The sequence below is a fragment of the Camellia sinensis genome, chromosome 13, assembly GCF_055761805.1.
Source record: "Camellia sinensis isolate YWXY chromosome 13, ASM5576180v1, whole genome shotgun sequence".
Taxonomy (NCBI): Eukaryota; Viridiplantae; Streptophyta; class Magnoliopsida; order Ericales; family Theaceae; genus Camellia; species Camellia sinensis.
This window is the reverse complement of record NC_138973.1, coordinates 23,443,327-23,470,589: the sequence shown is the minus strand read 5'-3', so window position 1 is coordinate 23,470,589 and position 27,263 is coordinate 23,443,327. Positions and strand designations below refer to the sequence as shown.

Genomic DNA, 27,263 nt, shown 5'->3' with positions numbered 1-27,263 from the left:
ACAATGGATATTCAATCAACATTACATTTCCTCATTTCTCACAATTAATTATCCCAATTAATCTAACAATGTAATTAGGTCATTATCCATAATTGACATTTCAACCCTTAGGTCCCATTTTCATCAATGATTCAACATTTATTCCATTTCTCTATGCCAAACATGCATCTAGGTTTATTATGAATAAAACCCCAACTTTTGTAAAATTGCACAAAAGTCCCAAACTTTCACAAAATTACCAAACCAACCCCAACGTCTCAAAATACCAAAATTTAAAGACAAAATCCATAGAGAGGAGTATGATATCCTTACCTCGAAGTTTGAGCCAAAAAGGAGATGAAGACTCGAAGATCAACGTGTTCCAAATCCCAACTTTTTCAGATTAAAACAAAGCTCTCAACGCCCTCTATCTTTTTAACAAAGGCCCTAGGCTAGATTCACACTCTAGGGAGATCAATTCTTAGAGAGAATATAAGTTTAGAGAGAGAGGGTCTCGGATCTAGGGTTTGATCAAAAAAAGAAAGTGAAAAAGTGATGTTGCAAACGCTACTGTCCGCTGATATAAAACACGCTCGCTCGAGCGAAGACTTTGTCGCTCGAGCGACCAGACACAGAAAACTCTCGCTCGAGCCAAGAAGTCCTCGCTCGAGCCAAAAACTCAAAAGTGCGCTCGAGCGAAAGAATGCTCGCTCAAGCCAACAACTCAACCTCTCAGGTCTGCAACCAGAAGCACGCTCGAGCGACAGACCTCTCGCTCGAGCGAAGAACAAACCAGACCGCTCGAGCCAAGAAAAGCTCGCTCGAGCCAAGAAACGCAACTCTCAGGTCCAGAACCAGACGCCATCGCTCGCTCGAGCGAAGCCACTCTGGCTCAACCCACCAGACACAAACTCAACTCTCGCTCGAGCGACAAACGCCTCACTCGAGGGAAGGTCCAAAAATCTGGGCAGCAACACTAGGCTCCCAAACACAACCAACCTGAAACAAACCTGCCCAACACATCCTATAACTCAATATACCAGTTAAGAGGATGCAAACAAGATAATAAACAACTACCAACATCCACGGACACATGTCCGGATCACTGTTCAACAAGGGTAAACCCGGGATCGCTATAAGTTTGTAATGAAAAAAAATATAATATACTCTTACGTGGGCTTGGTTTTGCAGTGGTTGCATTTACTTTTGCAATTGTAGAAGTTGTATGGCTGAAGAAAAACAAAAAGCCTATTGCATTTCTAGAAGTTTTTAGTCTTACTTCTACGTTAGGCCAGCTTATGGCATCTATTTTGGAAATAATACTTATTCTATATAAAAAAGAGTGAAGGTTTAAGTTTTCCATCTTCTCAGCTATGTTTGCCATGTCTACACTTGCTTTCAGGGTTTTCTCAAAAATGACTGTTTCGTATTTTGTAAATTGCGATTATTACGATAAAATGCGAATGATAGAGGTGGAACTAAAGAATATGAAGTCAAGGGAAAAGGTACTTCGTTGTCATGTCTGCGCTCTTCATGACTATCCCAACCACTGGAATTCCTTTTGGCTTGATAGTGCTGCAGATGATGATCAGAAGCTTTTTAACGTGCAGGTGCTGCTCATGATCAAGAAATTTCTATCGGTTTGCCTTTTTGCCTGGTCAACCTACTCCGTACTTTGAGATTTGAGTGAAGAAACCCCATACCACGAAATATGAAGGAAGAAACATATATACTTTTACAAATTCGTTGTTACTTGGATCTTGCCATGTATATGGAATTTGTAGGTTAAAAAAAAAAAAAATCGTGCATGAAAAAAAGAAGAAGGTAGTTTTGTAATTTAATGCTTCAAAATCGTGCTATTAATCGATATACTAATTTAATGCTTCAAAATCGTGCACTAATTAGTGTGTATTTATAGCATTCATTTTTTATAAATATAATGTTTGGTAATTTAATGCTTCAAAATCATGCATTAAAAAATAAAAAAATATTAAAAAAAAATGTAGTTTCTTTAGACCATTATAAATAGGAATGGACCATCCATTCTTACGTTGCTCATTATTACATTCTCTCCCTCTCTCCAACCTCCATTTTTCGTATATCCTACACCTATCCCTTCTTTGTATTACAGACATAGAAAATGTTTTCCAAATTCTTTCCTATGTTTTTCATGGTGCTTCACTTCATTTGCAAGGTTTTCAAGGAAGTGAAGTCCAAAGTATTTAACCTGTTTTTCAAAGTGTGTCACTTCACTTGCAAAGTTTTTGAGAAAATGAAACCCACGGTGTTTCACATGGTTTTCATAGTGTTATGCTTCACCAACAAAGTTTTGAGGAAATTGAAGTTCAAAGTGTTTAAGTTTTTTAAGGAACAACAATTAGATTTTTACTGTGCTGCCTCCAATGTCATGCTAGAATTTGCAAGTGCCTCAATGGAACAAGTTGGAAATGAAAAAATATAATATACTCTTATGTGGAGCTTGGTTTTGCAGTGGCTGCATTTACTTTTTCAATTGTAGAAGTTGTATGGCTGAAGAAAAACAAAAAGCCTATTGCATTTCTAGAAGTTTTTGGTCTTATTTCTACATTAGGCCAGCTTATCGCATCTATTTTGGGAATAATACTTATTCTATATAAAAAAGTGTGGAGGCTTATGTTTTCCATCTTCTTAGCTATGTTTGCCATGTCCACACTTGCTTTCAAGGTTTACTCAAAAATGATTGTTTCGTATTTTTTAAATTGCTATTATTACGGTAAAATGCAGATGATGGAGGTGGAACTGAACAATATGAAGTCAAGGGAGAAGGTAATTCGTTATCATGTCTGCGCTCTTCATGACTATCCCAATCACTGGAATTCCTATTGGCTCGATAGTGATGCCAATGATAATCGAAAGCTTTTTAACGGTGCTTGTGCTGCTCATGATCAAGAAGTTTCGATCGGTCTGCCTCTCTTGCCTTGTCATCCTGCTCCATACTGTGAGATATGATTGAAGAAACTCCATACGACAAAATATGAAGGAAGAAATGTATATACTTTTACAAATTCGTTGTTACTTGAATCTTGCCATGTATGTGGTACTTATAGGTAAAAAAAAAAATGTACGTTAAAAAAAAAAAAAGAGGTAGTTTGTTAATTTAATGCCTCAAAATCGTGCTATTAATCGATGTACTAATTTAATGCTTTAAATCGTGCACTAATTAGTCTGTATTTATAGCATTCATTTTTTTATTTATAATGTTTGGTAATTTAATCCTTCAAAATCATGCATTAAAAAAAAAAAAAAGTAGTTTCTTTAGACAATTATAAATAGGAATGGACCATCCATTCTTACGTTGCTTATTCTTATATTTTGTCCCTCTCTCCAACCTCCATTTTCTCTGTATCCTCCACCTATCCTTTCTCTGTATTACAGACATAGAAATTGTTTTCCAAAGTCTTTCCTATGCTTTTCATGGTGCTTCACTTCACTTGCGAGGTTTTCGTGGAAGTGAAGTCCAAAGTATTTAACCTGTTTTTCAAAGCGTGTCACTTCACCTTCAAAGTTTTTGAGAAAATGAAACCCACAATGTTTCACATGGTTTTCATAGTGTTATGCTTCAGCAACAAAGTTTTGAGGAAATTGAAGTTCAAAGTGTTTAAGTTTTTTAAGGAACAACAATTAGATTTGTACTGTGCTGCCTTCAATGTCCTACTAGAATTTGCAAGTGCCACAATGGAACAAGTTGGAAATGAAAAAAATACAGTATACTCTTACGTGGGGCTTGGTTTTATGGTGGTTGCATTTACTTTTGCAATTGTAGAAGTTGTGTGGCTGAAGAAAAACAAAAAGCCTATTGTATTTCTTGAAGTTTTTGGTCTTATTTCTACTTTAGGTGACCTTATGGCATCTATTTTGGCAATAATACTTATGATATATAAAAAGGAATGGAGGCTTAAGTTTTCCATCTTCTTTGCTATGTTTGCCATGTCCACATCTGCTTTCAAGGTTTTCTCAAAAATGATTGTTTTGTATTTTTTAAATTTCTTTTATTACGGTAAAATGCGGATGATGGAGGTGGAATTGAACAGTATGAAGTCAAGGGAGTAGGTACTTCATTGTCATGTCTACGCTCTTCAAGACTATCCCAACCACTGGAATTCCTATTGGCTTGATAGTGTGGCCGATGATGATCAGGAGCTTTTTAACGATGCTTGTGCTGCTCATGATCAAGAAGTTTCGATCGGTCCGCCTCTCTTGCCTTGTCATCCTGCTCCATACTGTGACATATGATTGAAGAAACTCCATACCACAAAATATGAAGGAAGAAACGTATATACTTTTACAACTTCGTAGTCACTCGGATCTTGCCATGTATGTGGTACTTATAGGTTAAAAAAATAATTGTGCATTAAAAAAAAAGGAGGTACTTTGTTAATTTAATGCTACAAAATCGTGCTATTAATCGATGTACTAATTTAATGCTTCAAAATCGTGCACTAATTAGTCTATATTTATAGCATTCATTTTTATTTATTTATAATGTTTGGTAATTTAATCCTTCAAAATCATGCATTAAAAAAAAAAGAAAAAGGTAGTTTCTTTAGACAATTATAAATAGGAATGGTCCATCTATCCTTACGTTGCTTATTCTTACATTCTGTCCCTCTCTCCAACCTCCATTTTCTCTCTATCCTCCACCTATCCCTTCTCTATATTATAGACATAGAAAATGTTTTCCAAAGTCTTTCCTATGTTTTTCATGGTGCTTCACTTCACTTGCGAGGTTTTCCAAGAAGTGAAGTCCAAAGTATTTAACTTTTTTTTCAAAGTGTGTCACTTCACCTGCAAAGTTTTTGAGAAAATGAAACCCACAGTGTTTCACATGATTTTCATAGTGTTATGCTTCAGCAACAAAGTTTTGAGGAAATTGAACTTCAAAGTGTTTAAGTTTTTTAAGGAACAACAATTAGATTTTTACTGTGCTGCCTTCAATGTCCAGCTAGAATTTGCACATGCCACAATGGAACAAGTTGGAAACAAAAAAATATAATATACTCTTACGTGGCGCTTGGTTTTGCGGTGGTTGCATTTACTTTTGCAATTGTAGAAGTTGTGTGGCTGAAGAAAAACAAAAAGCCTATTGTATTTCTTGAAGTTTTTGGTTTTATTTCTACTTTAGGCGAGCTTATGGCATCTGTTTTGGCAATAATACTTATTATATATAAAAAGGAGTGGAGGCTTAAGTTTTCCGTCTTCTTAGCTATGTTTGCCATGTCCACACTTGCTTTCAAGGTTTTCTAAAAAATGATTGTTTCGTATTTTTTAAATTGCTATTATTACAGTAAAATACGGATGATGGAGGTGGAACTGAACAATACAAAGTTAAGGGAGTAGGTACTTCGTTGTCATGTCAGCGCTCTTCAAGACTATCCCAACCACTAGAATTCTTATTGGCTCGATAGTGCTGCCGATGATGATCAGAAGCTTTTTAACAATGCTTGTGCTGCTCATGATCAACAAGTTTCGATTGGTCTGCCTCTCTTACCATGTGATCCTACTCCATACTGTGAGATATGCTTGAAGAAACTCCATACCACAAAATATGAAGGAAGAAACGTATATACTTTTACAAATTCGTAGTTACTTGGATCTAGCCATGTATGTGGTACTTACAGGTAAAAAAATAAATAAAAAAATTGTGCATTAAAAAAAGAAAGAGGTGGTTTGTTAAATTAATGCTTCAAAATCGTGCTATTAATCGATGTACTAATTTAATGCTTCAAAATCATGCTATTAATCGATGTACTAATTTAATCCTTCAAAATCGTGCACTAATTAGTCTGTATTTATAGAATTCATTTTTTTTTTATCCACAATGTTTGGTAATTTAATCCTTACGTCACTCATTCTTACATTCTGTCCCTCTCTCCAACTTCCATTTTCTCTCTATCCTCCACCTATCCCTTCTCTGTATTACAAACATAGAAAATGTTTTCCAAAGTCTTTCCTATGTTTATCATGGTGCTTCACTTCACTTGTGAGGTTTTCCAAGAAGTGAAGTCCAAAGTATTTAACCTGTTTTTCAAAGTGTGTCACTTCACCTGCAAAGTTTTTGAGAAAAATGAAACCCACAGTGTTTCACATGATTTTCATAGTGTTATGCTTCAGCAACAAAGTTTTGAGGAAATTGAACTTCAAAGTGTTTAAGTTTTTTATGGAACAACAATTAGATTTTTACTGTACTGCCTTCAATGTCCTGCTAGAATTTGCAAGTGCCACAATGGAACAAGTTGGAAATGAAAAAAATATAATATACTCTTATGTGAGGCTTGGTTTTACGGTGGTTGCATTTACTTTTTTAATTGTAGAAGTTTTGTGGCTGAAGAAAAACAAAAAGCCTATTGCATTTCTAGAAGTTTTTGGCCTTATTTCTACTTTGCACCAGCTTATGGCATCTATTTTGGGAATAATACTTATTCTATATAAAAAAGAGTGGAGGCTTCCGTTTTCCATCTTCTTAGCTATGTTTGCCATGTCTACACTTGCTTTCAAAGTTTTTTCGGAAATGACTGTTTCGTATTTTGTAAATTGCAATTATTACTATAAAATTTGGATGATGGAGGTGGAATTGAAGAATATGAAGTCAAGAGAGAAGGTATTTCGTTGTCATGTCTGCGCTCTTCATGGCTACCCCAACCATTGGAATTCCTATTGGCTCGATAGTGTTGCCGATGATGATCAGAAGCTTTTTAACAGTGCTGGTGCTGCTCATGATCAAGAAGTTTCTATCAGTCTGCCTCTCTTGCCTTGTCATCCTGCTCCATACTGTGAGATATCAGCGAAGAAACTCCATACCACGAAATATGAAGGAAGAAACGTATATACTTTTACAAATTCATAGTTACTTGGATCTTGCCATGTATATGATACTGATAGGGTTGTTTGGTAATTTAAAGCTTCTAAATCGTGCTATTAGTCGACATACTAATTTAATGCTTCAAAATCATGCACTAATTAGTGTGTATTTACAGCATTCATTTTTTCATTTATTTATAATGTTTGGTAATTTAATGCATCAAAATCGTGCATTAAAAAAAAATGGGCTGTTTTTCAAACCATTATAAATAGGAATGGACCATCCATTCTCACATTCCACATTCTTACATTCTCTTCCACTCTCCAACCTCCATTTTCTTTCTATCCTCCACCTATCCCTTCTATGTATTATAGACATAGAAAATGTTTTCCAAAGTCTTTCCTATGTTTTTCATGGTGCTTCACTTCACTTGCGAGGTTTTCGAGGAAGTGAAGTCCAAAGTATTTAACCTGTTTTTCAAAGTGTGTCACTTCACCTGCAAAGTTTTTGAGAAAATGAAACCCACAGTGTTTCACATGATTTTCATAGTGTTATGCTTCAGCAACAAAGTTTTGAGGAAATTGAACTTCAAAGTGTTTAAGTTTTTTATGGAACAACAATTAGATTTTTACTGTGCTGCCTTCAATGTCCTGCTAGAATTTCCAAGTGCCACAATGGAACAAGTTGGAAATGAAAAAAATATAATATACTCTTATGTGAGACTTGCTTTTACGGTGGTTGCATTTACTTTTTTAATTGTAGAAGTTTTGTGGCTGAAAAAAAACAAAAAGCCTATTGCATTTCTAGAAGTTTTTGGCCTTATTTCTACTTTGCCCCAGCTTATGGCATCTATTTTGGGAATAATACTTATTCTATATAAAAAAGAGTGGAGGCTTCAGTTTTCCATCTTCTTAGCTATGTTTGCCATGTCTACACTTGCTTTCAAAGTTTTTTCAGAAATGACTGTTTCGTATTTTGTAAATTGCAATTATTACTATAAATTTTGGATGATGGAGGTGGAATTGAAGAATATGAAGTCAAGGGAGAAGGTATTTCGTTGTCATGTCTGCGCTCTTCATGGCTACCCCAACCATTGGAAATCCTATTGGCTCGACATTGCTGCCGATGATAATCAGAAGCTTTTTAACAGTGCTGGTGCTGCTCATGATCAAGAAGTTTCTATCGGTCTGCCTCTCTTGCCTTGTCATCCTGCTTCATACTGTGAGATATGAGTGAAGAAACTCCATACCACGAAATATGAAGAAAGAAACGTATATACTTTTACAAATTCATAGTTACTTGGATCTAGCCATGTATATGATACTGATAGGGTTGTTTGGTAATTTAAAGCTTCAAAATCGTGCACTAATTATTGTGTATTTATAGCATTCATTTTTTTATTTTTTATAATATTTGGTAATTTAATGCATCAAAATTGTGCATTAAAAAAAAATGGGCAGTTTTTCAAACCATTATAAATAGGAATGGACCATCCATTCTCACATTCCACATTCTTACGTTCTCTCCCACTCTCCAACCTCCATTTTCTTTCTATCCTCCACCTATCCCTTCTCTGTATTATAGACATAGAAATTTTTTTCCAAAGTCTTTCCTATGTTTTTCATGGTGCTTCACTTCACTTGTGAGCTTTTCAAGGAAGTGAAGTCCAAAGTATTTAACTTGTTTTTCAAAGTGTGTCACTTTACCTGCAATGTTTTTGAGAAAATGAAACCCACAGTGTTTCACATGGTTTTCATAGTGTTGTGCTTCATAAACAAAGTTTTGTAGAAATTGAAGTTCAAAGTGTTTAAGCTTTTTAAGGAACAACAATTAGATTTTTACTGTGCTGCAATCGTCCTGCTAGAATTTGTGAGTGCCACAATAGAACAAGTTGGAATTGAAAAAAATATGATATATTCTTACGTGGGCTTGGTTTTGCAGTGGTTGCATTTACTTTTGCAATTGTAGAAGTTGTATGGCTAAAGAAAAACAAAAGCCTATTGCATTTATGGAAGTTTTTGATCTTATTTCTACTTTAGGCTAGCTTATCGCATCTACTTTGGAAATAGTACTTATTCTATATAAAAAAGAGTAGAGGCTAAAGTTTTCCATCTTCTCAGCTATGTTTACCATGTCTACACTTACTTTCAAGGTTTTCTCAAAAATGACTGTTTCGTATTTTGTAAATTGCGATTGTTACGGTAAAATGTGAATGATAGAGGTGGAATTGAAGAATATGAAGTCAAGGGAGAAGGTATTTTGTTGTCATGTCTGCGCTCTTCATGACTATGCCAACCACAGGAATTCCCATTGGCTCGATAGTGCTGCCGATGATGGTCAGAAGCTTTTTAACGATGCTTGTGCTGCTCATGATCAAGAAGTTTCGATCGGTCTGCTTCTCTTGCCTTGTCATCCTGCTCCATACTGTGATATGTGATTGAAGAAACTCCATACCACAAAATATGAAGGAAGATATGTATATAATTTTACAAATTCATAGTTACTTTGACCTTGCCATGTATATGGTTCTTATAGCTATAATAATAAAATAAAAATAAAAAAACCTGCATAAAAAATAAAAATAAAAAGGTAGTTTGGTACTTTAATGCTTCAAAATCGTGCTATTAATCGATATACAAATTTAATGCTTCGAAATCGTGTAGTAATTAGTCTTTATTTATAGCATTCATTTTTTTATTTATATTCTTTGATACTTTAATGCTTCAAAATCGTGCATTAAAACATTAAAAAAAAGAAAAGAAAGGTAGTTTGATTAGACCATTATAAATAGGAATGGAACATCCATTCTTACTTTGCTCATTCTTGCATTTTCTTCCTCTCTCCAACCTCCATTTTCTATCCAACCTCCACCTATCCCTTCTCTGTATTACAGACATAGAAAATGTTTTCCAAAGTCTTTCCTATTTTTTCATGGTGCTTCACTTCCTTGAATCACTTCACTTGCGAGGTTTTCAAGGAAGTGAAGCCCAATGTATTTAACCTGTTTTTCAAAGTGTCTCATTTCACCTGCAAAGTTTTTGAGAAAATGAAACCTACAGTGTTTCACGTGGTTTTCATAGTGTTATGCTTCAGCAACAAACTTTCGAGGAGTTTGAAGCTCAAAGTGTTTAAGTTTTTTAAGGAACAACAATTAGATTTTTACTGTGTTGCCTTCAATGTCTTGCTAGAATTTGCAAGTGCCATAATGGAATAAGTTGGAAATGAAAAAAATATAATATACTCTTACGTGGAGCTTGGTTTTGGGGGGGTTGCATTTACTTTTGCAATTGTAGAAGTTGTATGGTTGAAGAAAAACAAAAAGCCTATTGCATTTCTAGAAGTTTTTGGTCTTATTTCTACTTTAGGCCAGCTTATGTCATCTATTTTGGAAATAATACTTATTTTTTATAAAAAAGAGTGGAGGGTTAAGTTTTCCATCTTCTCAGCTATGTTTTCCATGTCTACACTTGCTTTTAAGGTTTTCTCGAAAATGACTGCTTCATATTTTGTAACTTGCGATTATTAAGGTAAAATGTGGATGATGGAAGTGGAACTGAAGAATATGAAGTCAAGGGAGAAGGTATTTTGTTGTCATGTCTGCGCTCTTCATGACTATCCCAACCATTGGAATTCCTGTTGGCTCGATAGTGCTACCGATGATGATCAGAAGCTTTTTAACGGTGCTAGTGTTGCTCATGATCAAGAAGTTTCTATCGGTCTCCCACTCTTGCCTTGTCATCCTGCTCCATACTGTGAGATATGAGTGAAGAAACTCCATACCACGAAATGTGAAGGAAGAAATGTATATACTTTTACAAATTCGTAGTTACTTTGATCTTGCCATGTATATGGTACTTATAGGTTAAAAAAAAAATATCGTGCATTATAAAAAAAAAAAGGTTGTTTGGGAATTTAATGCTTCAAAATCGTGCTATTAATCAATATACTAATTTAATGCTTCAAAATCGCAAACTAATTAGTGTGTATTTATAGCATTCATTTTTTTATTTATTTATAAAGATTGGTAATTTAATACTTCAAAATCGTGCATTAAAAAAAATGTGTAGTTTCTTTAGACCATTATAAATAGGAATGGACCATCCATTCCCACATTGCTCATTCTTACAGTCTCTCCCTCTCTCTAACCTTCATTTTCTCTTTATCCTCTACCTATCCCTTCTCTATCTTATGAAGATAGAAAATGTTTTCCAAAGTCTTTCCTATGTTTTTCATGGTGCTTCACTTCACTTGCGACGTTTTCAAGGAAGTGAAGTCCAAAGTATTTAACTTATTTTTCAATGTGTGTCACTTCACCTGCAATGTGTTTGAGAGAATGAAACCAAGAGTGTTTCACATGGTTTTCATAGTGTTATGCTTCACCAACAAAGTTTTAAGGAAATTGAAGTTCAAAGTGGAATAACAATTAGATTTTTACTGTGCTGCCAATGCCCTGCTAAAATTTGCAAGCGCAACAATGGAACAAGTTGGAAATGAAAAAAATATAATATACACTTACGTGGGGCATGGTTTTGCGGTGGTTGCATTTAGTTTTGCATTTGTAGAAGTTGAATGGCTGAAGAAAAACAAAAAGCTTATTGCATTTCTAGAAGTTTTTTATCGTATTTCTACTTTAGGCCAGCTTTTGGTATCTATTTTGGAAATAATACTTATTCTCTATAAAAAGGAGTGGAGGCTTAAGTTTTCCATCTTCTTAGCTATGTTTGCCCTGTTTACACTTGCTTTCACGGTTTTCTCGAAAATGACTGTTTTGTATTTTGTAAATTGCGATTATTACGGTAAAATACGGATGATGGTGGTGGAACTGAAGAATATGAAATCAAGAGAGAAGGTATTTCGTTGTCGTGTCTGTGCTCTTCATGACTATCCCAACCACTGGAATTCCTATTGGCTCGATAGTGTTGCCGATGATGATCAGAAACTTTTTAACAGTGCTAGCGTTGCTCATGATGATGAAGTTTCTATCGGTCTGCCTCTCTTGCCTTGCCTTCATGCTCCATACTGTGAGATATGAGGGAAGAAACTCCATAGCATGAAATATGAAGAAATGTATATACTTTTAGAAATTTGTAGTTCCTTGGATCTTGCCATGTATATGTTACTTATAGGTAAAAAAAAAAATCGTGCATTAAAAAAAAGGTAGTTTGGTAATTTAATGCATCAAAATCGTGCTATTAATCGATATACTAATTTAATGTTTCAGAATTGTGCACTAATTAGTGCGTATTTATAGCATTTATTTTTTTATTTATAATGTTTGGTAATTCGATGCTTCAAAATCGTGCATAAAAAAAAAAAAAAAAAAAAAAGACGGTAGTTTCTTTAGACCATTATAAGTAGAAATGGACCATCCATTCTTACATTGCTCATTCTTACATTCTCTCCCTCTCTCCAACCTCCATTTTCTCTCTATCCTCCACCTATCCATTCTCTGTATTACAGACATAGAAAATGTTTTCCAAAGTCTTTCCTTTGTTTTTCATGGTGCTTCACTTCACTTCACTTCACTTGTGAGGTTTTCAAGGAAATGAAGTCCAAAGTAGTTAACTTGTTTTTCAAAATGTGTCACTTCACCTGCAAAGTTTTTGAGAAAATGAAACCCACAATGTTTCACATGGTTTTCATAGTGTTATGCTTCAGCTACAAAGTTTTGAGGAAATTGAACTTCAAAGTGTTTAAGTTTTTTAAGGAACAACAATTAGATTTTTACTGTGATGCCTTCAATGTCCTGCTAGAATTTGCAAGTGCCACAATGGAAAAAGTTGGAAATGAAAAAAATATAATATACTCTTACGTGGGGCTTGGTTTTGTTGTGGTTGCGTTTACTTTTGTAATTGTAGAAGTTGTATGGTAGAAGAAAAACAAAAGGCCTATTGCATTTCTAGAAGTTTTTCGTCTTATTTCTATTTTAGGCCAACTTATGACGTCTATTTTGGAAATAATACTTATTCTATATAAAAAAGAGTGGAGGCTTAAGTTTTCCATCATCTCAGCTATGTTTGTCATGTCTACACTTGCTTTTAAGGTTTTCTCGAAAATAACTGTTTCGTATTTTGTAAATTGCAATTATTACGGTAAAATGCGGATGATGGAGGTGGAACTAAATAATATGAAATCAAAGGAGAAGGTATTTCATTGTCATGTCTGCGCTCTTCATGACTATCCCAACAACTGGAATTCTTATTTGCTCAATAGTGTTGCCGATGCGATCAGAAGGTTTTTAACGGTGTTGGTGCTGCTCATGATAAAGAAGTTTCTATCGGTCTGCCTCTCTTGCTTTGTCATCCTGCTCCATACTATGAGATATGAGTGAAGAAACTCCATACCACGAAATATGAAGAAAGAAACATATGTACTTCTGCAAGTTTGTAGTTACTTGGATCTTGCCATGTATATGGTACTTATAAGTATTTAAAAAAATAAAAAATAAAAAAATAATCGTGCATTAGAAAAAAAAAGGTGGTTTGGTAATTTAATGCTTTAAAATCGTGCTATTAATCAATATATTAATTTAATACTTCAAAATCGTGCACTAATTAGTGTGCATTTATAGCATTCATTTTTTTTCTATTTATAATGTTTGGTAAATTAATGCTTCAAAATCATGCATGTAAAAAAAAAAAAAAAAAAGAGGATGTTTCTTTAGACCATTATAAATAGGAATGGACCATCCATTCTTACGTTGCTCATTCTTACATTATCTCTCCTTCTCCAATCTCCATTTTCTCTCTATCCTTCACCTATCGCTTCTCTGTATTACAGACATAGAAAATGTTTTCCAAAGTCTTTCCTATGTTTTTCATGGCGCTTCACGTCACTTGCGAGGTTTTCAAGGAAGTGAAGTCCAAAGTATTTAACTTGTTTTTCAAAGTGTCTCACTTCACTTGCATAGCTTTTGAGAAAATGAAACCCACAGTGTTTCACATGGTTTTCATAGTGATATGCTTCACCAACAAAGTTTTGAGGAAATTGAAGTTCAAACTATTTAAGGTTTTTAAGGAACAACAATTAGATTTTTACTGTGCTGCCAATGTCCTACGAGAATTTGTAAGTGCCACAATGGAACAAGTTGGAAATGAAAAAATATATAATATACTCTTACGTGGGGCTTGGTTTTGCAGTGGTTGCATTTACTTTTGCAATTGGAGAAGTTGTATGGCTAAGTTTTTGATCTTATTTCTACTTTAGGCCAGCTTATGGCATCTATTTTGGAAATAGTACTTATTCTATATAAAAAAGAGTAGAGGCTAAAGTTTTCCAACTTCTCAGCTATGTTTGCCATGTCTACACTTGTTTTCAAGGTTTTCTCGAAAATGACTATTTCGTATTTTGTAAATTGCGATTATTATGGTAAAATGCAGATGATGAAGATGGAACTAAAGAATATGAAGTCTAGAGAGAAGGCATTTCATTGTCATGTCTATGCTCTTCATTGGTATCCCAACCACTGGAATTCCTATTGGCTCGATAGTGCTGCCGATGATGATCAGAAGCTTTTTAATGGTGCTGGTTCTGCTCATGATCAAGAAGTTTCTATCGGTCTGCCTCTCTTGCCTTGTCGTCCTACTCCATACTGTGAGAAATGAGTAAAGAAACTCCATACCACGAAATATGAAGGAAGAAACGTATATACCTTTACAAATTCATTGTTACTTGGATCTTGCCATGTATATGGTACTCATTGGTAAAAAAAAAATATCGTGCATTTAAAAAAAAAAAAAAAAGGTTGCACGGTAATTTAATGCTTCAAAATCATGCTATTAATCGATATATTAATTTAATGCTTCAAAATTGTGAACAAATTAGTGTGTATTTATAGCATTCATTTTTTTTATTTATTTGTAATGTTTGGTAATTTAATGCTTCAAAATCATGTATTAAAAAAAATGGGTAGTTTCTTTAGACCATTATAAATAGGAATGGACCATCCATTCTCACATTGCTCATTCTTACATTCTCTCCCTCTCTCCAACCTCCATTTTCTCTCTACCCTCCACCTATCCCTTCTCTGTATTATAGACATAGAAAATGTTTTCCAAAGTCTTTCCTATGTTTTTCATGGTGCTTCACTTCACTTGCGAGGTTTTCAAGGGAGTGAAGTCCAAAGTATTTAGCCTTTTTTTCAAAGTGTGTCACTTCATCTGCAATGTTTTTGAGAAAATGAAACCCACAATGTTTCACAATGTTTTCATAGTGTTATGCTTCAGCATCAAAGTTTTGAGGAAATTGAAGTTCAAAGTGTTTAAGTTTTTTAAGGAGCAACAATTAAATTTTTATTGTGTTGCATTCAATGTCCTGCTAGAATTTGCCAATGCCATAATGGAACAAGTTGGAAATGAAAAAAATATAATATACACTTATGTGGGGCTTGGTTTTGCAGTGGTTGCATTTACTTTTACAGGTGTAGAGGTTGTATGGTTGAAGAAAAACAAAAAGAGTGTTTGCAGTGGTTGCATTTCTTCTGGTTTCATTTCTACTTTAGGCCAGCTTATGGAATTTATTTTGGGAATAATACTTATTCTATATGAAAAAGAGTGGAGGCTTATGTTTTCCATTTTCTCAACTATGTTTGCTATGTCTACACTTGTTTTTAAGGTTTTCTCGAAAATGACTGTTTCATATTTTGTAAATTGCGATTACTACAGTAAAATGAGGATGATGGAGGTGGAACTGATGAATATGAAGTCAAGGGAGAAGGTATTTTTTTGTCATGTATGAGCTCTTCTTGACCATCCCAACCGTTGGGATTCCTATTGGCTTAGTAGTGCTGCCGATGATGATTAGAAGCTTTTTAACGGTGTTGGTGCTGCTCATGATCAAGAAGTTTCTATCGGTCTGCCTCTCTTGCCTTGTCATCTTGCTCTATACTATGAGATATGAGTGAAGAAACTCCATACCACAAAATATGAAGGAAGAAATGTATATACTTTTACAAATTCGTAGTTACTTGGATCTGGCCATGTTTGTGGTACTTATATATGGAGTACAGGATTTCAGAAGTATATAAATTACATCGGATGTGTTTTAGGATTTTGAACATATATGTATAGGATTTGAAAAGTATATATTACATTGGATTTACGGTTTTATTGATATGATTCACATATGCTGTTCTTTATATGTATTAGTTGCACTCTTGGTTTTTTGTTTTTTTCTGATTTATGGAAGATGATAGTCTTGGATCAGGAATTTAACTAAAATATTGATATTAAAGCTTGGTTCACAGAAAATTAATCGAGTTGGAGTTAGAGAACAGCTCAAATCAAACTTGAGTTTGGTTCCTTCAATTTCAGAAACTCGAGCTCGAATGGAACCAACTCAATTAAGCCGAGCTCTAGCTTGTACTTGAAAAGGAAAAAATCAAACTTAAAGCTAACATGTGAATTAGAAACATAGGAATCTACACCTACACTTGGATTCAGACTTGTGTGTTTGAGTGGTGCACGGTAAACTGTCTTGGCCCCGCAGATTTTGAGTAAAAAAGGCCCCCAAAACAAAACACACACAAAAAACGCAATTCAATTTATATTTCAGTCAAAATTTTTAAAAAAACAAAATAAAATAAATATCTCGAACTTATAACTCAATATTTTAAAAGTTAATATTCACCAAATCCATCTTAACACAAACCTTAAATAAAGTCGCATACATATACTATCGAACAAAAATACAAGCAAACCTCCAAAACAGATTTCTTCATAATCAAATAAAAAATAATAAGATGGTAGTTCACCACTTTACATAAAATTTCACTTCATTTTCTACATTCTCCACTAGCAAACCTAAATCCAAGGCATGCCTGTGCCGATAATCAAAATTAAACAACTACTCTTTACCTTTGCCACCTTCTCTCTAAAACAAACAAGATTTAGGCAATAAGTAACGAAACATATACCAAAACTTCACATTGGTAGACTTTGGACAAACTGTGTAACATTATGCTGAAGTTTAAAGGGTAGATGATGACCTAAGAATGATTACTAAAGGAAAAAAAACAAATCATGAGTATCCGAAAAGGGTGACGATAGAGTAATTAGCTGACACCAAAAACACAGAAAACAAAAAAATTGTTGACAAACAACTTAGTGTAATTTGTGCAAATATTGTGTCATGACAAACAACTAAAAGAAATTTAGATTGTGTTTGGATAATGGATTTGGAAAGAAAAAGAAACATGCAAGGAAAATGGAGAAAAAAATTAGCTTATATTCATTCACTTTTTTCCTTTCCCTCCACATATCCTTACCTAAATCCTAAATCCAAACAATCTTAAAAGAAGAGCTAAGAAAAATTTTTAAACTGACAATCCTAGCAAAATATTGCATGCACAAGAGATGCAACATAGTAACTTGAAGTGAAATCCATCTAACCACAAACAGCAAAGATGCTTATGAATCTATCTCCCCATTTGCCAAAAGTTTATTATTATATTCTTAAAGCTAAGGAAAAGAAGGGTATCTAGACCATAGGAATTTGACCAAAAGGTGCAAGTACAATTCAGCCTCAGGCTTGGTTTGTTTCCCTTTTAGTTCAGTTCAAATTCTCATAGTCTATAACTACCATAGGATTTTTTTTCTTAGAAAGTCAAAATACTTAACACTAAACTGCATTAATTGTTTTCTAAAAGCAGATAAACTACCTACAAAAACCAAACAAAATTTACTGTGTCACCGATCTAGATCAAATTGTACCAGATCCTAGATGGATTAAACATAGCTTGAAGGAAATTCTAGGGATGAGTCCATCAGGTTAAGTCAATGGATTTATGAAGTACATTTGCAATACCTTCTATCTGAAAAGAAAAAGGAGGTAGTTTAGAAAATACCATGAAGATGACCATTTCCCTTAGCACCTGGCTATGCCTGAGATGTAGATCGTTGTATACGAGGAGATCCATGCCTTCCATTTGAAGTAGGCAATGAATGTCTCTTCTTAATGTAAATGTCCTTGTCTTGCACATCTGGACTTGATCTCGGGGAGCTAGTTGAAAAAGATTTGGCTTTCGCAGATTCTGTCGCTTGTATGTAACTTGGGAGAGAATTACTACTATTACTATCTCTTGGTTCCTGATCAACATAATCAGGTCTCCATGAACCAAAAGAATTGCGTCGCTTCCCAGTTTTAGTCTCTTTAGGTAACTTTTCCAAACTGCTCCTTGTGACAAGATCATGGTACCTACGTTTCTAGTTAGATGAACCTTTTTCACTTTTAGTCCTTTCAATTTTCACTGATACCTGACTAGAAGGTGTTACCTGGAATTCAAGGAGTGTCATATGGCTTCTTGGAGATGCTTCTAGTGATGACTTGTACATTTTATGACCCATCTTTGAGCCCAGCTCAATTTTTACATTCGACTGTTCCTGTAAGGAATCTACCAATTTATAACTATTTTTATTTTTACGATTAATTTCTTTCTCTCGTTCTAGCCTGTACATAAGAATTAATGTTACCTATATACAAATTTTTTATTCAACTTTTAATCACTAGACACATAAGTGGTGATAATAAATTCAATTTTATGTAACATTTTCTTAAGAATTGAAATGTAATTTAAATGTGTAAAACAAAAAAAATGTAGGGCCCATACCATCATAAAGGTTATACTCTTTGATCCAGGAATCTAAGATTTGAGTTTCGAGGGAGCAAAAACACATGTAATTTTTTTATCAAAAAAATTGTTATAAAATTTTAATTTTGATTTATACCAACACAAGAAAAATGAATAATATTACTATTTATCGAACATTCTTTGTTAACATAATTGAGAACAAAAATATAATTAGACACATTGCTTGTCTGCATTAACTTAATAAAATATTAACTATTACTATTACTATATTTCCATCTACTAAAGTTAACTATTTGAAAATGTTGTAATCACCACTTTTTTTAACATACATAAAAACATCTATGATAAACTCGACATCAAAACCTTAATGAATATCTTTCTCAATAAATATGATTAAATAACTTGTTACAAAATCATCTTTCATGTTATTACATAGTTTAGTTTAGAAAAAAAATTATAATTGAAAAAGTATGTTTTTATGAGTATAATGATAATTCGTTTCAATAAGTGGTATTAAGTTATTTTAAGAATGTCATGTTGAAGTAGATAAAATTTTTATTTCTAGACAATATTTCTATTTCTAGAGAATGAATGTAAAATAAGATGCACAAGCAAATTAAAATGTGATTTACAAAAAAAGAAAAACAAACATAAATGACATATGAAAAGAAAAAACAAGAATAGTAACAAATAGAAACAAATAAAATAATACAAGTAATTTTAAACAATATATAAATATAAAAATTAATAATACAGATAATAAATAGAATAGATCAATATTTGATAAAATTCAATTTAAAAACTATTTTTAAAACTTTGTAATGTAAATATTTTGGAGGGTGCGAGCTAATCAAATTTAAAATTATCTTACTAATATACACATTTTTTAAACATTTTAGGGATGCAACCGTCCCTGACGGCATCCCCTACATGCATCCTTGCTTTGATCAACATGGTAAGTAATAAATTTTTCTTAATTTATTTACTTTCAAATTTTATTATTTATTTATTTTTATTTTATTTACTTATTTATTTATTTTTGTTGTGAACTGGGTAGGACTAAAGTCTCTTTTGAAACAAACACCTAATTGAAAGTTGTAACTAGGGATAGACAAATTAACCATTAATTTCACAAATTGAATAAATTTGGCTTTCAATTAGGTTTGATTTGATTCTTGAAGGACTGCTAATTTTGAGTCCAAAACTAAATAACTTGACGTGCGTGATTTGTTTTCGATTAATTCAAATCAAATCAAAAGCTTATTTTAGTGGGAGCGAAATGGGAGGTTCACTTTAGTGGAAATGAAAGTGAGACTGTGGGGTCTGGCTTCAAAAGCAAAAACTGAGTGAAATAACGAGAATTCATATCATTTCTAAGACAAATCATGTCCATTTTTTTTTTTTTTTTGCAATTATTTAATGTCACCAACAAAATAAATACTATCCTCACAAAATTAGAATATAAAAAATTACAAAAAGAGAGTATATTTTGGGCCAAAATTATTACGTAGGTACAAAACACTATGATGTGATTGTGTTTTCAAACTAATAATATTTCATAATTTGCCAATTATTATTTTTATTTCGCGGGCCATGTGAGTATATAGATATTTATTATTAGACGAGTATATAGTCGATGTGGTATTTTGAAAAAACAAGATAATTACTCATATTTTGTGACTATTCATTTGAGTGTAGTGTGAGTTACATTTTCACTAAAGATATGTACACAGAATTAAAAAAAATATCCAAAAAATTAATGCGCGATTGAGATTCAATTTTAAAACTCAGTTCCTCTCCAATCTAATGTTTACTAAAGTAGACTGTACCATCAGTCCCAATCGTGAGGGCTATTACGAGTCCCACTTTCATAATCCATTTCGTTTATTTTTTTACATTTCAATATATAAATCATCAATAATTTAAAAAATAAATAACTTAATCTAATGGTCATAACATTTTTGTCCACCCAAACAATTTGTCCTCAGTTTTGGGTGGCAAATTGGCAATCCATTTTCCATACATGGATCTTGGAAGAGGTTTATAAAAGGACTATCTTTCTTACATCCTTACTGTATCTAGCAAACGCTTGCAACAACTCAACTAACAATGTTAATTCTTCTTCTTTTCCTTCTAGCTCTTCCAATTCTACTATTATTTTCTTCATCAAACACATAACAACAAATAGACAAACACCTCGTCCACCACCAGGTCCTCCGGGACTTCCCTTCATCGGAAACTTACACCAAATCATCCTTAACTCATCAGCACCACACAGCTACCTATACCAACTAGCTCAAGAACATGGTCCTCTCATGTCCCTTCGACTTGGCTCTGTTCCAACCCTGGTGAAACACGTCATGAAAACCCATGACCTCGCATTTTCAGGCAGACCAATCTTGCTCAGACAACAAAAGCTCTCTTACAATGGTTTAGACGTGGCGTTCTCACCTTACAACGACTTGTGGAGAGAGATGAGAAAGATCATTGTTCATCTTTTTAGCTCCAAGTGAGTCCAATCCTTTCAGCTCATTCGAGAAGACAAGGTTTCAAGGATGGTGAAGAAAATATCCCAACTTGTGGATTCATCAAAGGTTGTTAATTTGAGTGAGGTAGTGATGTCTCTTACAATCACATTGATTTGCAGAGTGGCATTTGGGAAAAGGTACGAGGAAAGTGAAGGGTTTGAAAGAAGTAGATTTAATGGACTTCTTAATGAAGTTCAGGCAATGATGGGAAGCTTCTTTGTTTCTGATTATTTTCCTTTGGTGGGTAGTCACTGGAATGTGTGCTAGGCTAGAGAAGAATTTCAAGGAATTGGATTTGTTCTATCAAGACCTCATTGATGATCATCTCAATCCAAAGAGGACTGAATTCATGCAAGAGGACATGCTTGACATCTTACTTCAACTGAAAATGATCAGTTCCCTCCAATTGATCTCACTTTGGATCACATTAAAGCAGTCCTCATGGTGAGTTTGAGTTGGTGACTAACACTACTAAAATGTCCAAAAAAAAATTAGTAGCCCAAATTTCAATTTATCCTCTCTCATTATATGCTTACAAGTCCAATTTCCCACTTCTTTCAAAACCTATATAACCTACATATATATCAATTAATTTTTGAACTTTCTTTGCAGAATATATTTGCCGGTGGAACAGACACAGGTGTAGCAGCCGTGGTTTGGGTGATGATTGCATTGATGAAAGATCCCAAAATGATGAAGAAAGTTGATAGGAAAGAAATATATATATGGTGGCTGAAGATGATGTTCTAAAGCTTCCTTATCTTAAATCAGTGATAAGGGAAGCAATGAGAGTATACCCACCCATTCCACTTTCGCCACGACAAGCAATTGACAAGTGCATCATAGATGGGTATGAAATTCAACCCAAAACCCTAGTTTATATTAATTCATGGGCCATTGGAAGAGACCCTGAAGCTTGGGAAGACCCAGAAGAGTTTTTGCCAGAGAAAATCTTGGATTGTGATATTGATTTTAGAGGACAGGATTTTCAGCTAATTCCATTCCGAGCTGGCCGAAGAGGCTGTCCTGGGATCAATCTAGGAATTGCACCAGTGGAGCTTGCACTTGCCAATCTTCTCTACTCATTTGGTTGGGAACTACCAGATGGGATGAAGAAAGAAGATACTGATGATACCAATGTGATGCCTGGTGTTGCAATGCATAGGCACTAATATGCAAGACAGGGTCATTTGTGATTCAATATAATAGGAAGGAATGTCATGTCGGCCAGGAATTTTTTTATCTCAAAAATCAATTTCCTTCTATTTCAATTCACTCATAGTTGTTGAATTATAAGAGAATATTTAAATATGAAAATTTTAACACATGCTTAAATAATTATAAATCAATTAAAATAATGGGAAAAAAATATTGAGATAGAGAATCAGAGGGAACCAGTGGTGTTGGCCTATTGTAAAATTCAATTGTAATTGTTGAAACTAATAAGAACTATGCCAACTAGTATTCAACTAAATGCTATTTGGTGGCCAAAATGGAAGGCTCAATTCACTGTGAGATCACATTGAAAAAGAGATTCTTACATATTTTTCATTAAAAATGGTCTATCAAAATTATGTGGGGTCAGTCATGTACCTATAAATCATCTTAATGGCCATTTTTTTTAAAATGATGTGGCCTAAATTGTCACGCCCTCAAAATAAACCCATAATAACCATAACATTAACATGCATTTATAAAAGAAACTGAATCATTTGAGTTATTCATCAGAGTATTCTTATTGAAAGACATCACATGTAACATCCTGCAACATCAAAATAAATGCCCTAAGGGCTTACATCTTTCCAAGCTAACACTTGGACACAAAAAGGATGAGTACTAACTCATTTACAAGTTAAGCCCTAGGCTTGAATGTTTACATGAAATCTCAAAAATAACAAAATAAAACATATAACTAAAGACAAGTCTTCAAAATCCCAAACACCAACTCCTTCCAGGCTAAGTCCGTGGAGGTAGCTTATCACCTGAACCTGAAAATGATGTTCCCATAAAGGGTGAGCCACAGCCTAGTAGAAAAATACTAAACCAAATATAAGCATTGATTAAAGCTATAGCATTCAATAGATGGTTAACTAAGATAACCAATTTTACCATTTTACAGTCTCACGACACTAATGTCTTAGACACATTTCACTTTCCATTATTATCAACATGGCTCAGAACCTGGCCAAACTTACAACAGTGAAATATATATATCATATTCACATTACTTCCAATATCAACAAAACAAATGAGACTCATGCTCATATCAAAACACTTCATACTTCCCATTTGATACACATTTTAGTGCTGTATCAATAATCATGTAAAAACACTTCAATATAATAAGCACACATAAAAATGGTGCTAATGGAGTCCATCCCCTATCTCCTCCCAAACAAAAATCCGGTTTAGAGGTCCATCCCCTATCTTCCCCTAAACCGTGGAGTACATCCCCTATCTCCTCCCACACAAAACAATGTATGCAAATGCAATGCTCAAACAATACACGTATTTTCTGTATTAATGCTATAGTCAAAATTAATGACTTAACCAATGTGATTAGTTTCAGTTATTCCTAATCCACATGCAATGTCTACAACAATCACGACTATCCTCCACCGATAGCCCAAAACAGTTATTTCTAGACTGGAAATAAATATAACAACAATTCACTAGGCGAGTGGTTTAATTTATCCCACCACACCATTTAATCAATGAATTCCTCAATTTCATGAATTTAACCAAATTCCCCAATTTCCTTAAATTAATTATACAAATTAATTAATTAACACAACTAGGGTTTTTCCCAAAATTACCAAAGTATCCCCAACATATCAAATACCAAAACTTAGAACAAAACTTATAGAATGGAGTAGGAAATCCCTACTTCGAAGAAAATAACCCGTATGGAGAAGATGAAGATGAAGACCAAAGACCCACGTGCTCCAAATCCCAAGTTTCTCAGATTAAAACAAAGCTCTCGCGAAGCTCTACCTTTCTTCCAAAGGAACTAGGGTAGAAGACCACCGGAAATAGATCAAATCTTGGAGAGAAGGTAAGAGTAGAGAGAGAAACTCTCAAGGGGCGGTTTTTAAAAGTTAAGAGATGAAAAGTAGGTCAAAAAGTGATCAGAAAAGTGAAATCACGGACTGATGTAGTCGACTCTACGCTCGAGCGTAGAAAGCCCCGCTCGAGCGTAAGACACAGAATCATGCTCGAGCGTGAAGAAAGCCGCTCGAGCGTCGATTGCACCCTTCCAGAAGTTTTGCAGGCGCTGCACCCGCTCGAGCGTCAAACTCCCCGCTCGAGCGGAGGAGCAAAAACAAGGGATCACGCTCGAGCGTAAAAACTACCGCTCGAGCGGAAGAACTGCAGAGAAAAATACTGGGAGATGGAAAATCCCGCTCGAGCGTCAAAAATCCCGCTCGAGCGGAGAAGCAACAACGAAGGGACCGCTCGAGCGTTAAAACTTCCGCTCGAGTGTGAAGGCCAAAATCTGGGCATCACCTATCGGCATCTAAAATCAACCAACCTGTAACAGACCCGCCCAACAGAACCTATACTTCAAATACAAGAGATTAAAGGACAACAACAACCAATAAGTAATGACAGGATCCACGGAACCTAAGTCTGGATACAATAATTTAAAGAGAAAAGACCGGGGTCGCTATAACCTCCCCTCCTTAAAAGAATTTCGTCCCCGAAATTTAGCACAAGGTTTCGAAAACAGTTTTTCTCAAATTCCAACAATATGATAACTCACTAATAAACAACTTGACCCAACACCGGCCATTCCATCTCTTAACAAAGAGGCATGCCACAATATGCAAAACAACCATATATTTCAACCTGCATTAACACTATGCAATTTTCTTTCAATTTCAACAATTTTCAATATATTCAATATATACAATGTTCCATTAAACTTCCATTTCGAGGCAAGTTCCAAAATATTTCCATTAACCAAAACATTCTAAATGTTTTACAGCTTAAGACATATATAAAAAGCTTTAAAGTTTGACAATATTACAAAATCTAACTACAAGATTACAAATCAATAAACATGTCCGGATATTTCTCGCGGACTTCCAACTCACGTTCCCATGTGGCTTCCTCCACCCCGTGATGTTTCCACAAAACTTTCACCAAAGGAATGGTCTTGCCTCGCAAGACTTGATCCCGTTTATCCAAGACCCGAACCGGTCTCTCCTCATACGAGACATCCTCATCAACTACTAAATCGGTCCAATCCAATACATGTGATGGATCCGGCTCATACTTCCGAAGCATACTCACATGAAACACGTCATGTACTCCGGACAACTGCGGCGGCAAAGCTAAACGATAAGCAGTCTCGCCAATCCTCTCAAGGATCTCAAAAGGACCAATGAATCGAGGGGACAACTTCCCGCTCTTCCCAAACCTCATCAATCCCCGTCTTGGTGATATCTTCAAAAAGACATGATCACTCACCTCAAACACCAAAGGTCTCCTCCTACGGTCGGCATAAGATTTCTGACGACTCTGGGCTGTAACAAGCCTCTTACGGATAAGCTCAACCTTCTCCGTCGTTTCCCTCACTAACTCCGGACCCAACAGAGGTGCATCACCCACCTCGGCCCAACAAACAGGAGACCTACACGGTCGGCCGTATAAGGCCTGAAACGGTGCCATACCGATACTAGACTGGAAGCTGTTGTTGTAGGCAAACTCCACTAATGGCAAGTGCCTCTCCCACGACCCGCTAAAGTCAAGAACACAACCCCGAAGCATATCTTCAAGGATCTGAATAGTACGCTCGGACTGCCCATCAGTCTGAGGATGATAAGCTGTGCTAAAGGTCAACTTAGTACCTAAGGCGCTCTGCAAGCTCTGCCATAATCTGGCAGTAAAACGAGGGTCCCTATCGGAGACGATCGTCACTGGAATCCCGTGCAACCTCACTATGTCCCGAATATACAAGTCGGCAAGATGATCTACTGAATCTCTAACGCGCATAGGAATGAAGTGCGCCGACTTAGTCAACCGGTCTACAACCACCCAAATAGCATCACTGCCCCGCTGAGTCCTCGGAAGACCTATAACGAAGTCCATAGTGACATGCTCCCACTTCCACTCGGCAATAGGCAAGGGTTGCAACAAACCCGCTGGCCTCTGATGTTCGGCCTTCACTTGCTGACAAGTAAGGCACTTAGATACGAAAGCTGCCACATCTCTCTTCATACCCCGCCACCAAAACTGGCGACCCAAATCCCGATACATCTTAGTACCCCCCGGATGCACCGCAAGGCGTGAATGATGAAACTCTCGAAGTACCTCCTCTCGATGAGACTCCGGCACAAACAGACGGTCTCGGTATCTCACACTCAGGTCGGGATACACCGTCAAACCTTTCTCAACCTTCCCACCAGAAATCTTCTCACGGAGGGATTCTACCTCAAGGTCGCCCCTCTGAGCCTCTAACACTCGAGTCACAAGTGTAGGTTGCGCAACAACAGAAAACAAGGCCGCAGCCTCAACGGATTCGCCCAGAAGCAAATCAAACTCTCCAAGTGCACCTAACATCTCCCACTCTCGGATGGCTATACTAGCTATGTCACCAACAGGTTTCCTGCTAAGGGCGTCGGCCACCACATTGGCCTTTCCCGGATGATAATGCAATTCAAAGTCATAATCCTCAATAAATTCCATCCACCTCCTCTGCCTCAAGTTCAAGTCTTTCTGTGTGAACAGATATTTCAGACTCTTATGATCCGAGAATACCTCGAACCTCTCACCGTAAAGATAATGTCTCCAAATCTTCAAGGCAAATATCACAGCTGCTAACTCTAAATCATGCGTAGGGTAATTCTTCTCGTGAACTTTCAACTGACGTGAGCCATAGGCAACCACTTTCCCCTCTTGCATCAACACACAACCAAGACCCTCTCGTGAGGCGTCACAATAGACTGCATAACCCAACCCTCTCTCCGGAATAATCAAGACTGGAGCAGTGGTCAGTCTAACTTTCAACTCCTGGAACGACTTTTCACAAGTCTCACTCCAAGCAAATTTGACTCCCTTCCGAGTCAATCTAGTCAAAGGCGAAGCTAATCTGGAGAAATCTCTTACAAACCGGCGATAATACCCAGCTAATCCCAGAAAACTGCGGATCTCAAACATACTCTTAGGCTGTACCCAATCTTGCACTGCCTCTGTCTTGGATGTATCAACAGACACCCCTTCCCTAGAAACTACATGGCCTAAGAACTTCACCTCCTCTAGCCAGAACTCACACTTCCCAAACTTAGCATAAAGCTGATGGGCTCTAAGTAAATCAAGCACCACCCTC

General features: G+C 35.4%; 1 pseudogene; it reads left to right on the top strand.

Moving 5' to 3' along the window:
* The first annotated feature begins 20,513 nt into the window (after positions 1-20,513).
* LOC114298730 (5-OH-xanthotoxin synthase pseudogene) lies at positions 20,514-22,104 on the top strand (annotated as a pseudogene).
* Positions 22,105-27,263: the final 5,159 nt, after the last annotated feature.